Raw genomic sequence first — 13,538 nt, forward strand, 5'->3', positions numbered from 1 at the left:
ACCCACTGTGGAGACATAGCAAAAGATTGCCGCAGGGAAGACATTTTCCAGAAACTCTGGAGGTTCTGTAGATGATAGTTCTGCGGTGTGCGTGTGTTCAAGCTGTGCACAACGCGTTTTGAATCTGCATAACCACACCCTCCATCCCCATTGTGACAGCACGTGAAGGTTCCGTGCGACAAAGCATGCTCCATTTCCAGCTCCCTATTCCAAAAATCTATTTAATATATGGTCCCCAAATAGGGGACATATCAGATAAGAGCAGACACTACGCTTGATCTTGAGCCATTTGGCCAAGAAGCGATGATCAGAAATGGTTTGCCACTTGGGCCGCACCAAGGCCTACAACCGAAACCCACTGTGGAGACATAGCAAAAGATTGCCGCAGGGAAGACATTTTCCAGAAACTCTGGAAGCTCTGTCGATGACAGTTCTGCGGTGTGCGTGTGTTCAAGCTGTGCACAACGCGTTTTGAATCTGCATAACCACACCCTCCATCCCCATTGTGACAGCATGTGTAGGTTCCGTCTGACGAAGCAAGCTCCATTTCCAGCTCCGTTTTCCAAAAATCCATTTAATATATGGTCCCCAAATAGGGGACGTATCAGATAAGAACAGACACTACGCTTGATCTTGAGCCATTTGGCCGAGAAGCGATGATCAGAAATGGTTTGCCACTTAGGCCTCACCAAGGCCTACAACCGTAACCCACTGTGGAGACATAGCAAAAGATTGCCGCAGGGAAGACATTTTCCAGAAACCCTGGAAGCTCTGTAGATGACAGTTCTGCGGTGTGCGTGTGTTCAAGCTGTGCACAACGCATTTTGAATCTGCATAACCACACCCTCCATCCTCATTGTGACAGCACGTGAAGGTTCTGTGCGACAAAGCAAGCTCCATTTCCAGCTCCCTATTCCAAAAATCTATTTAATATATGGTCCCCAAATAGGGGACGTATCAGATAAGAACAGACACTACGCTTGATCTTGAGCCATTTGGCCGAGAAACGATGATCAGAAATGGTTTGCCACTTGGGCCGCACCAAGGCCTACAACCGAAACCCACTGTGGAGACATAGCAAAAGATTGCCGCAGGGAAGACATTTTCCAGAAACTCTGGAAGCTTTGTCGATGACAGTTCTGCGGTGTGCGTGTGTTCAAGCTGTGCACAACGCGTTTTGAATCTGCATAATCACACCCTCCATCCCCATTGTGACAGCACGTGAAGGTTCCGTGTGACAAAGCAAGCTCCATTTCCAGCTCCCTATTCCAAAAATCCATTTAATATATGGTCCCCAAATAGGGGACGTATCCGAGAAGAACAGACACTACGCTTGATCTTGAGCCATTTGGCCGAGAAGCGATGATCAGAAATGGTTTGCCACTTGGGCCGCCCCAAGGCCTACAACTGAAACCCACTCTGGAGACATAGCAAAAGATTGCCGCAGGGAAGACATTTTCCAGAAACTCTGGAAGCTCTGTAGATGACAGTTCTGCGGTGTGCGTGTGTTCAAGCTGTGCACAACGCGTTTTGAATCTGCATAACCACACCCTCCATCCCCATTGTGACAGCACGTGAAGGTTCCGTGCGACAAAGCAAGCTCCATTTCCAGCTCCCTATTCCAAAAATCCATTTAATATATGGTCCCCAAATAGGGGACGTATCAGATAAGAACAGACACTACGCTTGATCTTGAGCCATTTGGCCGAGAAGCGATGATCAGAAATGGTGTGCCACTTGGGCCGCACCAAGGCCTACAACCGAAACCCACTGTGGAGACATAGCAAAAGATTGCCGCAGGGAAGACATTTTCCAGAAACTCTGGAAGTTCTGTAGATGACAGTTCTGCGGTGTGCGTGTGTTCAAGCTGTGCACAACACGTTTTGAATCTGCATAACCACACCCTCCATCCCCATTGTGACAGCAAGTGAAGGTTCCGTGCGACAAAGCAAGCTCCATTTCCAGTTCCCTATTCCAAAAATCTATTTAATATATGGTCCCCAAATAGGGTACGTATCAGATAAGAACAGACACTACGCTTGATCTTGAGCCATTTGGCCGAGAAGCGATGATGAGAAATGGTTTGCCACTTGGGCCGCACCAAGGCCTACAACCGAAACCCACTGTGGAGACATAGCAAAAGATTGCCGCAGGGAAGACATTTTCCAGAAACTCTGGAAGCTCTGTAGATGACAGTTCTGCGGTGTGCGTGTGTTCAAGCTGTGCACAACGCGTTTTGAATCTGCATAACCACACCCTCCATCCCCATTGTGACAGCACGTGAAGGTTCCGTGCGACAAAGCAAGCTCCATTTCCAGCTCCCTATTCCAAAAATCCATTTAATATATGGTCCCCAAATAGGGGACGTATCAGATAAGAACAGACTCTACGCTTGATCTTGAGCCATTTGGCCGAGAAGCGATGATCAGAAATGGTTTGCCACTTGGGCCGCACCAAGGCCTACAACCGAAACCCACTGTGGAGACATAGCAAAAGATTGCCGCAGGGAAGACATTTTCCAGAAACTTTGGAAGCTCTGTAGATGACAGTTCTGCGGTGTGCGTGTGTTCAAGCTGTATACAACGCGTTTCGAATCTGCATAACCACACCCTCCATCCCCATTGTGACAGCACGTGAAGGTTCCGTGCGACAAAGCAAGCTCCATTGCCAGCTCCCTATTCCAAAAATCCATTTAATATATGGTCCCCAAATAGGGGACGTATCAGATAAGAACAGACTCTACGCTTGATCTTGAGCCATTTGGCCGAGAAGCGATGATCAGAAATGGTTTGCCATTTGGGCCGCACCAAGGCCTACAACCGAAACCCACTGTGGAGACATAGCAAAAGATTGCCGCAGGGAAGACATTTTCCAGAAACTCTGGAAGCTCTGTAGATGACAGTTCTGCGGTGTGCGTGTGTTCAAGCTGTGCACAACGCGTTTTGAATCTGCATAACCACACCCTCCATCCCCATTGTGACAGCACGTGAAGGTTCCGTGCGACAAAGCAAGCTCCATTTCCAGCATCCTATTCCAAAAATCCATTTAATATATGGTCCCCAAATAGGGGACGTATCAGATAAGAACAGACTCTACGCTTGATCTTGAGCCATTTGGCCGAGAAGCGATGATCAGAAATGGTTTGCCACTTGGGCCGCACCAAGGCCTACAACCGAAACCCACTGTGGAGACTTAGCAAAAGATTGCCGCAGGGAAGACATTTTCCAGAAACTCTGGAAGCTCTGTAGATGACAGTTCTGCGGTGTGCGTGTGTTCAAGCTGTGCACAACGCGTTTCGAATCTGCATAACCACACCCTCCATCCCCATTGTGACAGCACGTGAAGGTTCCGTGTGACAAAGCAAGCTCCATTTCCAGCTCCCTATTCCAAAAATCCATTTATTATATGGTCCCCAAATAGGGGACGTATCAGATAAGAACAGACACTACGCTTGATCTTGAGCCATTTGGCCGAGAAGCGATGATCAGAAATGGTTTGCCACTTGGGCCGCACCAAGGCCTACAACCGAAACCCACTGTGGAGACATAGCAAAAGATTGCCGCAGGGAAGACATTTTCCAGAAACTCTGGAAGCTCTGTCGATGACAGTTCTGTGGTGTGCGTGTGTTCAAGCTGTGCACAACGCGTTTTGAATCTGCATAACCACACCCTCCATCCCCATTGTGACAGCACGTGAAGGTTCCGTGCGACAAAGCAAGCTCCATTTCCAGCATCCTATTCCAAAAATCCATTTAATATATGGTCCCCAAATAGGGGACGTATCAGATAAGAACAGACTCTACGCTTGATCTTGAGCCATTTGGCCGAGAAGCGATGATCAGAAATGGTTTGCCACTTGGGCCGCACCAAGGCCTACAACCGAAACCCACTGTGGAGACTTAGCAAAAGATTGCCGCAGGGAAGACATTTTCCAGAAACTCTGGAAGCTCTGTAGATGACAGTTCTGCGGTGTGCGTGTGTTCAAGCTGTGCACAACGCGTTTCGAATCTGCATAACCACACCCTCCATCCCCATTGTGACAGCACGTGAAGGTTCCGTGTGACAAAGCAAGCTCCATTTCCAGCTCCCTATTCCAAAAATCCATTTAATATATGGTCCCCAAATAGGGGACGTATCAGATAAGAACAGACACTACGCTTGATCTTGAGCCATTTGGCCGAGAAGCGATGATCAGAAATGGTTTGCCACTTGGGCCGCACCAAGGCCTACAACCGAAACCCACTGTGGAGACATAGCAAAAGATTGCCGCAGGGAAGACATTTTCCAGAAACTCTGGAAGCTCTGTCGATGACAGTTCTGTGGTGTGCGTGTGTTCAAGCTGTGCACAACGCGTTTTGAATCTGCATAACCACACCCTCCATCCCCATTGTGACAGCACGTGAAGGTTCCGTGCGACGAAGCAAGCTCCATTTCCAGCTCCCTATTCCAAAAATCCATTTAATATATGGTCCCCAAATAGGGGACGTATCAGATAAGAACAGACACTACGCTTGATCTTGAGCCATTTGGCCGAGAAGCGATGATCAGAAATGGTTTGCCACTTGGGCCACACCAAGGCCTACAACCGAAACCCACTGTGGAGACAGAGCAAAAGATTGCCGCAGGGAAGACATTTTCCAGAAACTCTGGAAGCTCTGTAGATGACAGTTCTGCTGTGTGCGTGTGTTCAAGCTGTGCACAACGCGTTTTGAATCTGCATAACCACACCCTCCATCCCCATTGTGACAGCACGTGAAGGTTCCGTGCGACAAAGCAAGCTCCATTTCCAGCTCCCTATTCCAAAAATCTATTTAATATATGGTCCCCAAATAGGGGACGTATCAGATAAGAACAGACACTACACTTGATCTTGAGCCATTTGGCCGAGAAGCGATGATCAGAAATGGTTTGCCACTTGGGCCGCACCAAGGCCTACAACCGAAACCCACTGTGGAGACATAGCAAAAGATTGCCGCAGGGAAGACATTTTCCAAAAACTCTGGAAGCTCTGTAGATGACAGTTCTGCGGTGTGCGTGTGTTCAAGCTGTGCACAACGCGTTTTGAATCTGCATAACCACACCCTCCATCCCCATTGTGACAGCACGTGAAGGTTCCGTGTGACAAAGCAAGCTCCATTTCCAGCTCCCTATTCCAAAAATCCATTTAATATATGGTCCCCAAATAGGGGACGTATCAGATAAGAACAGACACTACGCTTAAACTTGAGCCATTTGGCCGAGAAGCGATGATCAGAAATGGGTTGCCACTTGGGCCGCACCAAGGCCTAAAACCGAAACCCACTGTGGAGACATAGCAAAAGATTGCTGCAGGGAAGACATTTTCCAGAAACTCTGGAAGCTCTGTCGATGACAGTTCTGCGGTGTGCGTGTGTTCAAGCTGTGCACAACGCGTTTTGAATCTGCATACCACACCCTCCATCCCCATTGTGACAGCACATGAAGGTTCCGTGCGACAAAGCAAGCTCCATTTCCAGCTCCCTATTCCAAAAATCTATTTAATATATGGTCCCCAAATAGGGGACGTATCAGATAAGAACAGACACTACGCTTGATCTTGAGCCATTTGGCCGAGAAGCGATGATCAGAAATGGTTTGCCACTTGGGCCGCACCAAGGCCTACAACCGAAACCCACTGTGGAGACATAGCAAAAGATTGCCGCAGGGAAGACATTTTCCAGAAACTCTGGAAGTTCTGTAGATGATAGTTCTGCGGTGTACGTGTGTTCAAGCTGTGCACAACGCGTTTTGAATCTGCATAACCACACCCTCCATCCCCATTGTGACAGCACGTGAAGGTTCCGTGCGACAAAGCAAGCTCCATTTCCAACTCCCTATTCCAAAAATCTATTTAATATATGGTCCCCAAATAGGGGACGTATCAGATAAGAACAGACACTACGCTTGATCTTGAGCCATTTGGCCGAGAAGCGATGATCAGAAATGGTTTGCCACTTGGGCCGCACCAAGGCCTACAACCGAAACCCACTGTGGAGACATAGCAAAAGATTGCCGCAGGGAAGACATTTTCCAGAAACTCTGGAAGTTCTGTAGATGATAGTTCTGCGGTGTGCGTGTGTTCAAGCTGTGCACAACGCGTTTTGAATCTGCATAACCACACCCTCCATCCCCATTGTGACAGCACGTGAAGGTTCCGTGCGACAAAGCAAGCTCCATTTCCAGCTCCCTATTCCAAAAATCTATTTAATATATGGTCCCCAAATAGGGGACATATCAGATAAGAGCAGACACTACGCTTGATCTTGAGCCATTTGGCCAAGAAGCGATGATCAGAAATGGTTTGCCACTTGGGCCGCACCAAGGCCTACAACCGAAACCCACTGTGGAGACATAGCAAAAGATTGCCGCAGGGAAGACATTTTCCAGAAACTCTGGAAGCTCTGTCGATGACAGTTCTGCGGTGTGCGTGTGTTCAAGCTGTGCACAACGCGTTTTGAATCTGCAAAACCACACCCTCCATCCCCATTGTGACAGCACATGAAGGTTCCGTGCGACAAAGCAAGCTCCATTTCCAGCTCCCTATTCCAAAAATCTATTTAATATATGGTCCCCAAATAGGGGACGTATCAGATAAGAACAGACACTACGCTTGATCTTGAGCCATTTGGCCGAGAAGCGATGATCAGAAATGGTTTGCCACTTGGGCCGCACCAAGGCCTACAACCGAAACCCACTGTGGAGACATAGCAAAAGATTGCCGCAGGGAAGACATTTTCCAGAAACTCTGGAAGTTCTGTAGATGATAGTTCTGCGGTGTGCGTGTGTTCAAGCTGTGCACAACGCGTTTTGAATCTGCATAACCACACCCTCCATCCCCATTGTGACAGCACGTGAAGGTTCCGTGTGACAAAGCAAGCTCCATTTCCAGCTCCCTATTCCAAAAATCCATTTAATATATGGTCCCCAAATAGGGGACGTATCAGATAAGAACAGACACTACGCTTGATCTTGAGCCATTTGGCCGAGAAGCGATGATCAGAAATGGTTTGCCACTTGGGCCGCACCAAGGCCTACAACCGAAACCCACTGTGGAGACATAGCAAAAGATTGCCGCAGGGAAGACATTTTCCAGAAACTCTGGAAGCTCTGTAGATGACAGTTCTGCGGTGTGCGTGTGTTCAAGCTGTGCACAACGCGTTTTGAATCTGCATAACCACACCCTCCATCCCCATTGTGACAGCACGTGAAGGTTCCGTGCGACGAAGCAAGCTCCATTTCCAGCTCCCTATTCCAAAAATCCATTTAATATATGGTCCCCAAATAGGGGACGTATCAGATAAGAACAGACACTACGCTTGATCTTGAGCCATTTGGCCGAGAAGCGATGATCAGAAATGGTTTGCCACTTGGGCCACACCAAGGCCTACAACCGAAACCCACTGTGGAGACATAGCAAAAGATTGCCGCAGGGAAGACATTTTCCAGAAACTCTGGAAGCTCTGTCGATGACAGTTCTGCGGTGTGCGTGTGTTCAAGCTGTGCACAACGCGTTTTGAATCTGCAAAACCACACCCTCCATCCCCATTGTGACAGCACATGAAGGTTCCGTGCGACAAAGCAAGCTCCATTTCCAGCTCCCTATTCCAAAAATCTATTTAATATATGGTCCCCAAATAGGGGACGTATCAGATAAGAACAGACACTACGCTTGATCTTGAGCCATTTGGCCGAGAAGCGATGATCAGAAATGGTTTGCCACTTGGGCCGCACCAAGGCCTACAACCGAAACCCACTGTGGAGACATAGCAAAAGATTGCCGCAGGGAAGACATTTTCCAGAAACTCTGGAAGTTCTGTAGATGATAGTTCTGCGGTGTGCGTGTGTTCAAGCTGTGCACAACGCGTTTTGAATCTGCATAACCACACCCTCCATCCCCATTGTGACAGCACGTGAAGGTTCCGTGTGACAAAGCAAGCTCCATTTCCAGCTCCCTATTCCAAAAATCCATTTAATATATGGTCCCCAAATAGGGGACGTATCAGATAAGAACAGACACTACGCTTGATCTTGAGCCATTTGGCCGAGAAGCGATGATCAGAAATGGTTTGCCACTTGGGCCGCACCAAGGCCTACAACCGAAACCCACTGTGGAGACATAGCAAAAGATTGCCGCAGGGAAGACATTTTCCAGAAACTCTGGAAGCTCTGTAGATGACAGTTCTGCGGTGTGCGTGTGTTCAAGCTGTGCACAACGCGTTTTGAATCTGCATAACCACACCCTCCATCCCCATTGTGACAGCACGTGAAGGTTCCGTGCGACGAAGCAAGCTCCATTTCCAGCTCCCTATTCCAAAAATCCATTTAATATATGGTCCCCAAATAGGGGACGTATCAGATAAGAACAGACACTACGCTTGATCTTGAGCCATTTGGCCGAGAAGCGATGATCAGAAATGGTTTGCCACTTGGGCCACACCAAGGCCTACAACCGAAACCCACTGTGGAGACATAGCAAAAGATTGCCGCAGGGAAGACATTTTCCAGAAACTCTGGAAGCTCTGTAGATGACAGTTCTGCGGTGTGCGTGTGTTCAAGCTGTGCACAACGCGTTTTGAATCTGCATAACCACACCCTCCATCCCCATTGTGACAGCACGTGAAGGTTCCGTGCGACAAAGCAAGCTCCATTTCCAGCTCCCTATTCCAAAAATCTATTTAATATATGGTCCCCAAATAGGGGACGTATCAGATAAGAACAGACACTACACTTGATCTTGAGCCATTTGGCCGAGAAGCGATGATCAGAAATGGTTTGCCACTTGGGCTGCACCAAGGCCTACAACCGAAACCCACTGTGGAGACATAGCAAAAGATTGCCGCAGGGAAGACATTTTCCAAAAACTCTGGAAGCTCTGTAGATGACAGTTCTGCGGTGTGCGTGTGTTCAAGCAGTGCACAATGCGTTTTGAATCTGCATAACCACACCCTCCATCCCCATTGTGACAGCACGTGAAGGTTCCGTGTGACAAAGCAAGCTCCATTTCCAGCTCCCTATTCCAAAAATCTATTTAATATATGGTCCCCAAATAGGGGACGTATCAGATAAGAACAGACACTACGCTTGATCTTGAGCCATTTGGCCGAGAAGCGATGATCAGAAATGGTTTGCCACTTGGGCCGCACCAAGGCCTACAACCGAAACCCACTGTGGAGACATAGCAAAAGATTGCCGCAGGGAAGACATTTTCCAGAAACTCTGGAAGCTCTGTCGATGACAGTTCTGCAGTGTGCGTGTGTTCAAGCTGTGCACAACGCGTTTTGAATCTGCATAACCACACCCTCCATCCCCATTGTGACAGCACGTGAAGGTTCCGTGTGACAAAGCAAGCTCCATTTCCAGCTCCCTATTCCAAAAATCCATTTAATATATGGTCCCCAAATAGGGGACGTATCAGATAAGAACAGACACTACGCTTGATCTTGAGCCATTTGGCCGAGAAGCGATGATCAGAAATGGTTTGCCACTTGGGCCGCACCAAGGCCTACAACCGAAACCCACTGTGGAGACATAGCAAAAGATTGCCGCAGGGAAGACATTTTCCAGAAACTCTGGAGGTTCTGTAGATGATAGTTCTGCGGTGTGCGTGTGTTCAAGCTGTGCACAACGCGTTTTGAATCTGCATAACCACACCCTCCATCCCCATTGTGACAGCACGTGAAGGTTCCGTGCGACAAAGCATGCTCCATTTCCAGCTCCCTATTCCAAAAATCTATTTAATATATGGTCCCCAAATAGGGGACATATCAGATAAGAGCAGACACTACGCTTGATCTTGAGCCATTTGGCCAAGAAGCGATGATCAGAAATGGTTTGCCACTTGGGCCGCACCAAGGCCTACAACCGAAACCCACTGTGGAGACATAGCAAAAGATTGCCGCAGGGAAGACATTTTCCAGAAACTCTGGAAGCTCTGTCGATGACAGTTCTGCGGTGTGCGTGTGTTCAAGCTGTGCACAACGCGTTTTGAATCTGCATAACCACACCCTCCATCCCCATTGTGACAGCATGTGTAGGTTCCGTCTGACGAAGCAAGCTCCATTTCCAGCTCCGTTTTCCAAAAATCCATTTAATATATGGTCCCCAAATAGGGGACGTATCAGATAAGAACAGACACTACGCTTGATCTTGAGCCATTTGGCCGAGAAGCGATGATCAGAAATGGTTTGCCACTTAGGCCTCACCAAGGCCTACAACCGTAACCCACTGTGGAGACATAGCAAAAGATTGCCGCAGGGAAGACATTTTCCAGAAACCCTGGAAGCTCTGTAGATGACAGTTCTGCGGTGTGCGTGTGTTCAAGCTGTGCACAACGCATTTTGAATCTGCATAACCACACCCTCCATCCTCATTGTGACAGCACGTGAAGGTTCTGTGCGACAAAGCAAGCTCCATTTCCAGCTCCCTATTCCAAAAATCTATTTAATATATGGTCCCCAAATAGGGGACGTATCAGATAAGAACAGACACTACGCTTGATCTTGAGCCATTTGGCCGAGAAACGATGATCAGAAATGGTTTGCCACTTGGGCCGCACCAAGGCCTACAACCGAAACCCACTGTGGAGACATAGCAAAAGATTGCCGCAGGGAAGACATTTTCCAGAAACTCTGGAAGCTTTGTCGATGACAGTTCTGCGGTGTGCGTGTGTTCAAGCTGTGCACAACGCGTTTTGAATCTGCATAATCACACCCTCCATCCCCATTGTGACAGCACGTGAAGGTTCCGTGTGACAAAGCAAGCTCCATTTCCAGCTCCCTATTCCAAAAATCCATTTAATATATGGTCCCCAAATAGGGGACGTATCCGAGAAGAACAGACACTACGCTTGATCTTGAGCCATTTGGCCGAGAAGCGATGATCAGAAATGGTTTGCCACTTGGGCCGCCCCAAGGCCTACAACTGAAACCCACTCTGGAGACATAGCAAAAGATTGCCGCAGGGAAGACATTTTCCAGAAACTCTGGAAGCTCTGTAGATGACAGTTCTGCGGTGTGCGTGTGTTCAAGCTGTGCACAACGCGTTTTGAATCTGCATAACCACACCCTCCATCCCCATTGTGACAGCACGTGAAGGTTCCGTGCGACAAAGCAAGCTCCATTTCCAGCTCCCTATTCCAAAAATCCATTTAATATATGGTCCCCAAATAGGGGACGTATCAGATAAGAACAGACACTACGCTTGATCTTGAGCCATTTGGCCGAGAAGCGATGATCAGAAATGGTGTGCCACTTGGGCCGCACCAAGGCCTACAACCGAAACCCACTGTGGAGACATAGCAAAAGATTGCCGCAGGGAAGACATTTTCCAGAAACTCTGGAAGTTCTGTAGATGACAGTTCTGCGGTGTGCGTGTGTTCAAGCTGTGCACAACACGTTTTGAATCTGCATAACCACACCCTCCATCCCCATTGTGACAGCAAGTGAAGGTTCCGTGCGACAAAGCAAGCTCCATTTCCAGTTCCCTATTCCAAAAATCTATTTAATATATGGTCCCCAAATAGGGTACGTATCAGATAAGAACAGACACTACGCTTGATCTTGAGCCATTTGGCCGAGAAGCGATGATGAGAAATGGTTTGCCACTTGGGCCGCACCAAGGCCTACAACCGAAACCCACTGTGGAGACATAGCAAAAGATTGCCGCAGGGAAGACATTTTCCAGAAACTCTGGAAGCTCTGTAGATGACAGTTCTGCGGTGTGCGTGTGTTCAAGCTGTGCACAACGCGTTTTGAATCTGCATAACCACACCCTCCATCCCCATTGTGACAGCACGTGAAGGTTCCGTGCGACAAAGCAAGCTCCATTTCCAGCTCCCTATTCCAAAAATCCATTTAATATATGGTCCCCAAATAGGGGACGTATCAGATAAGAACAGACTCTACGCTTGATCTTGAGCCATTTGGCCGAGAAGCGATGATCAGAAATGGTTTGCCACTTGGGCCGCACCAAGGCCTACAACCGAAACCCACTGTGGAGACATAGCAAAAGATTGCCGCAGGGAAGACATTTTCCAGAAACTTTGGAAGCTCTGTAGATGACAGTTCTGCGGTGTGCGTGTGTTCAAGCTGTATACAACGCGTTTCGAATCTGCATAACCACACCCTCCATCCCCATTGTGACAGCACGTGAAGGTTCCGTGCGACAAAGCAAGCTCCATTGCCAGCTCCCTATTCCAAAAATCCATTTAATATATGGTCCCCAAATAGGGGACGTATCAGATAAGAACAGACTCTACGCTTGATCTTGAGCCATTTGGCCGAGAAGCGATGATCAGAAATGGTTTGCCATTTGGGCCGCACCAAGGCCTACAACCGAAACCCACTGTGGAGACATAGCAAAAGATTGCCGCAGGGAAGACATTTTCCAGAAACTCTGGAAGCTCTGTAGATGACAGTTCTGCGGTGTGCGTGTGTTCAAGCTGTGCACAACGCGTTTTGAATCTGCATAACCACACCCTCCATCCCCATTGTGACAGCACGTGAAGGTTCCGTGCGACAAAGCAAGCTCCATTTCCAGCATCCTATTCCAAAAATCCATTTAATATATGGTCCCCAAATAGGGGACGTATCAGATAAGAACAGACTCTACGCTTGATCTTGAGCCATTTGGCCGAGAAGCGATGATCAGAAATGGTTTGCCACTTGGGCCGCACCAAGGCCTACAACCGAAACCCACTGTGGAGACTTAGCAAAAGATTGCCGCAGGGAAGACATTTTCCAGAAACTCTGGAAGCTCTGTAGATGACAGTTCTGCGGTGTGCGTGTGTTCAAGCTGTGCACAACGCGTTTCGAATCTGCATAACCACACCCTCCATCCCCATTGTGACAGCACGTGAAGGTTCCGTGTGACAAAGCAAGCTCCATTTCCAGCTCCCTATTCCAAAAATCCATTTATTATATGGTCCCCAAATAGGGGACGTATCAGATAAGAACAGACACTACGCTTGATCTTGAGCCATTTGGCCGAGAAGCGATGATCAGAAATGGTTTGCCACTTGGGCCGCACCAAGGCCTACAACCGAAACCCACTGTGGAGACATAGCAAAAGATTGCCGCAGGGAAGACATTTTCCAGAAACTCTGGAAGCTCTGTCGATGACAGTTCTGTGGTGTGCGTGTGTTCAAGCTGTGCACAACGCGTTTTGAATCTGCATAACCACACCCTCCATCCCCATTGTGACATCACGTGAAGGTTCCGTGCGACGAAGCAAGCTCCATTTCCAGCTCCCTATTCCAAAAATCCATTTAATATATGGTCCCCAAATAGGGGACGTATCAGATAAGAACAGACACTACGCTTGATCTTGAGCCATTTGGCCGAGAAGCGATGATCAGAAATGGTTTGCCACTTGGGCCACACCAAGGCCTACAACCGAAACCCACTGTGGAGACATAGCAAAAGATTGCCGCAGGGAAGACATTTTCCAGAAACTCTGGAAGCTCTGTAGATGACAGTTCTGCGGTGTGCGTGTGTTCAAGCTGTGCACAACGCGTTTTGAATC

General features: G+C 48.2%; 38 pseudogenes; all 38 read right to left on the reverse strand.

Annotated features, from left to right (window-relative positions):
• Window positions 1–129: 129 nt before the first annotated feature.
• LOC143762777 (U2 spliceosomal RNA) lies at window positions 130–305 on the reverse strand (annotated as a pseudogene).
• Window positions 306–478: 173 nt separating this feature from the next.
• On the reverse strand, window positions 479–658 carry LOC143760142 (U2 spliceosomal RNA; annotated as a pseudogene).
• A 177-nt stretch (window positions 659–835) lies between these two features.
• On the reverse strand, window positions 836–1,011 carry LOC143760205 (U2 spliceosomal RNA; annotated as a pseudogene).
• A 174-nt stretch (window positions 1,012–1,185) lies between these two features.
• On the reverse strand, window positions 1,186–1,364 carry LOC143762671 (U2 spliceosomal RNA; annotated as a pseudogene).
• Window positions 1,365–1,541: 177 nt separating this feature from the next.
• LOC143760029 (U2 spliceosomal RNA) lies at window positions 1,542–1,717 on the reverse strand (annotated as a pseudogene).
• Window positions 1,718–1,893: 176 nt separating this feature from the next.
• LOC143762188 (U2 spliceosomal RNA) lies at window positions 1,894–2,070 on the reverse strand (annotated as a pseudogene).
• A 177-nt stretch (window positions 2,071–2,247) lies between these two features.
• Window positions 2,248–2,423, reverse strand: LOC143761588 (U2 spliceosomal RNA; annotated as a pseudogene).
• Window positions 2,424–2,600: 177 nt separating this feature from the next.
• Window positions 2,601–2,776, reverse strand: LOC143762137 (U2 spliceosomal RNA; annotated as a pseudogene).
• A 177-nt stretch (window positions 2,777–2,953) lies between these two features.
• LOC143761874 (U2 spliceosomal RNA) lies at window positions 2,954–3,129 on the reverse strand (annotated as a pseudogene).
• Window positions 3,130–3,306: 177 nt separating this feature from the next.
• LOC143762382 (U2 spliceosomal RNA) lies at window positions 3,307–3,482 on the reverse strand (annotated as a pseudogene).
• Window positions 3,483–3,659: 177 nt separating this feature from the next.
• On the reverse strand, window positions 3,660–3,835 carry LOC143761875 (U2 spliceosomal RNA; annotated as a pseudogene).
• Window positions 3,836–4,012: 177 nt separating this feature from the next.
• Window positions 4,013–4,188, reverse strand: LOC143761077 (U2 spliceosomal RNA; annotated as a pseudogene).
• A 177-nt stretch (window positions 4,189–4,365) lies between these two features.
• Window positions 4,366–4,541, reverse strand: LOC143818710 (U2 spliceosomal RNA; annotated as a pseudogene).
• A 177-nt stretch (window positions 4,542–4,718) lies between these two features.
• Window positions 4,719–4,894, reverse strand: LOC143761524 (U2 spliceosomal RNA; annotated as a pseudogene).
• A 177-nt stretch (window positions 4,895–5,071) lies between these two features.
• On the reverse strand, window positions 5,072–5,247 carry LOC143763114 (U2 spliceosomal RNA; annotated as a pseudogene).
• A 176-nt stretch (window positions 5,248–5,423) lies between these two features.
• Window positions 5,424–5,599, reverse strand: LOC143818789 (U2 spliceosomal RNA; annotated as a pseudogene).
• Window positions 5,600–5,776: 177 nt separating this feature from the next.
• LOC143760336 (U2 spliceosomal RNA) lies at window positions 5,777–5,952 on the reverse strand (annotated as a pseudogene).
• A 177-nt stretch (window positions 5,953–6,129) lies between these two features.
• On the reverse strand, window positions 6,130–6,305 carry LOC143762004 (U2 spliceosomal RNA; annotated as a pseudogene).
• Window positions 6,306–6,482: 177 nt separating this feature from the next.
• Window positions 6,483–6,658, reverse strand: LOC143762942 (U2 spliceosomal RNA; annotated as a pseudogene).
• Window positions 6,659–6,835: 177 nt separating this feature from the next.
• Window positions 6,836–7,011, reverse strand: LOC143761078 (U2 spliceosomal RNA; annotated as a pseudogene).
• A 177-nt stretch (window positions 7,012–7,188) lies between these two features.
• LOC143818711 (U2 spliceosomal RNA) lies at window positions 7,189–7,364 on the reverse strand (annotated as a pseudogene).
• Window positions 7,365–7,541: 177 nt separating this feature from the next.
• On the reverse strand, window positions 7,542–7,717 carry LOC143762954 (U2 spliceosomal RNA; annotated as a pseudogene).
• A 177-nt stretch (window positions 7,718–7,894) lies between these two features.
• On the reverse strand, window positions 7,895–8,070 carry LOC143761079 (U2 spliceosomal RNA; annotated as a pseudogene).
• Window positions 8,071–8,247: 177 nt separating this feature from the next.
• Window positions 8,248–8,423, reverse strand: LOC143818712 (U2 spliceosomal RNA; annotated as a pseudogene).
• Window positions 8,424–8,600: 177 nt separating this feature from the next.
• On the reverse strand, window positions 8,601–8,776 carry LOC143761536 (U2 spliceosomal RNA; annotated as a pseudogene).
• A 177-nt stretch (window positions 8,777–8,953) lies between these two features.
• LOC143760679 (U2 spliceosomal RNA) lies at window positions 8,954–9,129 on the reverse strand (annotated as a pseudogene).
• A 177-nt stretch (window positions 9,130–9,306) lies between these two features.
• Window positions 9,307–9,482, reverse strand: LOC143761081 (U2 spliceosomal RNA; annotated as a pseudogene).
• Window positions 9,483–9,659: 177 nt separating this feature from the next.
• LOC143762778 (U2 spliceosomal RNA) lies at window positions 9,660–9,835 on the reverse strand (annotated as a pseudogene).
• A 173-nt stretch (window positions 9,836–10,008) lies between these two features.
• LOC143760143 (U2 spliceosomal RNA) lies at window positions 10,009–10,188 on the reverse strand (annotated as a pseudogene).
• A 177-nt stretch (window positions 10,189–10,365) lies between these two features.
• Window positions 10,366–10,541, reverse strand: LOC143760206 (U2 spliceosomal RNA; annotated as a pseudogene).
• A 174-nt stretch (window positions 10,542–10,715) lies between these two features.
• LOC143762672 (U2 spliceosomal RNA) lies at window positions 10,716–10,894 on the reverse strand (annotated as a pseudogene).
• Window positions 10,895–11,071: 177 nt separating this feature from the next.
• On the reverse strand, window positions 11,072–11,247 carry LOC143760031 (U2 spliceosomal RNA; annotated as a pseudogene).
• A 176-nt stretch (window positions 11,248–11,423) lies between these two features.
• LOC143762189 (U2 spliceosomal RNA) lies at window positions 11,424–11,600 on the reverse strand (annotated as a pseudogene).
• A 177-nt stretch (window positions 11,601–11,777) lies between these two features.
• On the reverse strand, window positions 11,778–11,953 carry LOC143761589 (U2 spliceosomal RNA; annotated as a pseudogene).
• Window positions 11,954–12,130: 177 nt separating this feature from the next.
• On the reverse strand, window positions 12,131–12,306 carry LOC143762138 (U2 spliceosomal RNA; annotated as a pseudogene).
• Window positions 12,307–12,483: 177 nt separating this feature from the next.
• LOC143761876 (U2 spliceosomal RNA) lies at window positions 12,484–12,659 on the reverse strand (annotated as a pseudogene).
• A 177-nt stretch (window positions 12,660–12,836) lies between these two features.
• On the reverse strand, window positions 12,837–13,012 carry LOC143762383 (U2 spliceosomal RNA; annotated as a pseudogene).
• A 177-nt stretch (window positions 13,013–13,189) lies between these two features.
• On the reverse strand, window positions 13,190–13,365 carry LOC143818776 (U2 spliceosomal RNA; annotated as a pseudogene).
• Between the last annotated feature and the right edge of the window lie 173 nt (window positions 13,366–13,538).

Source organism: Ranitomeya variabilis, chromosome 3 (assembly GCF_051348905.1).
Source record: "Ranitomeya variabilis isolate aRanVar5 chromosome 3, aRanVar5.hap1, whole genome shotgun sequence".
Classification (NCBI taxonomy): domain Eukaryota; kingdom Metazoa; phylum Chordata; class Amphibia; order Anura; family Dendrobatidae; genus Ranitomeya; species Ranitomeya variabilis.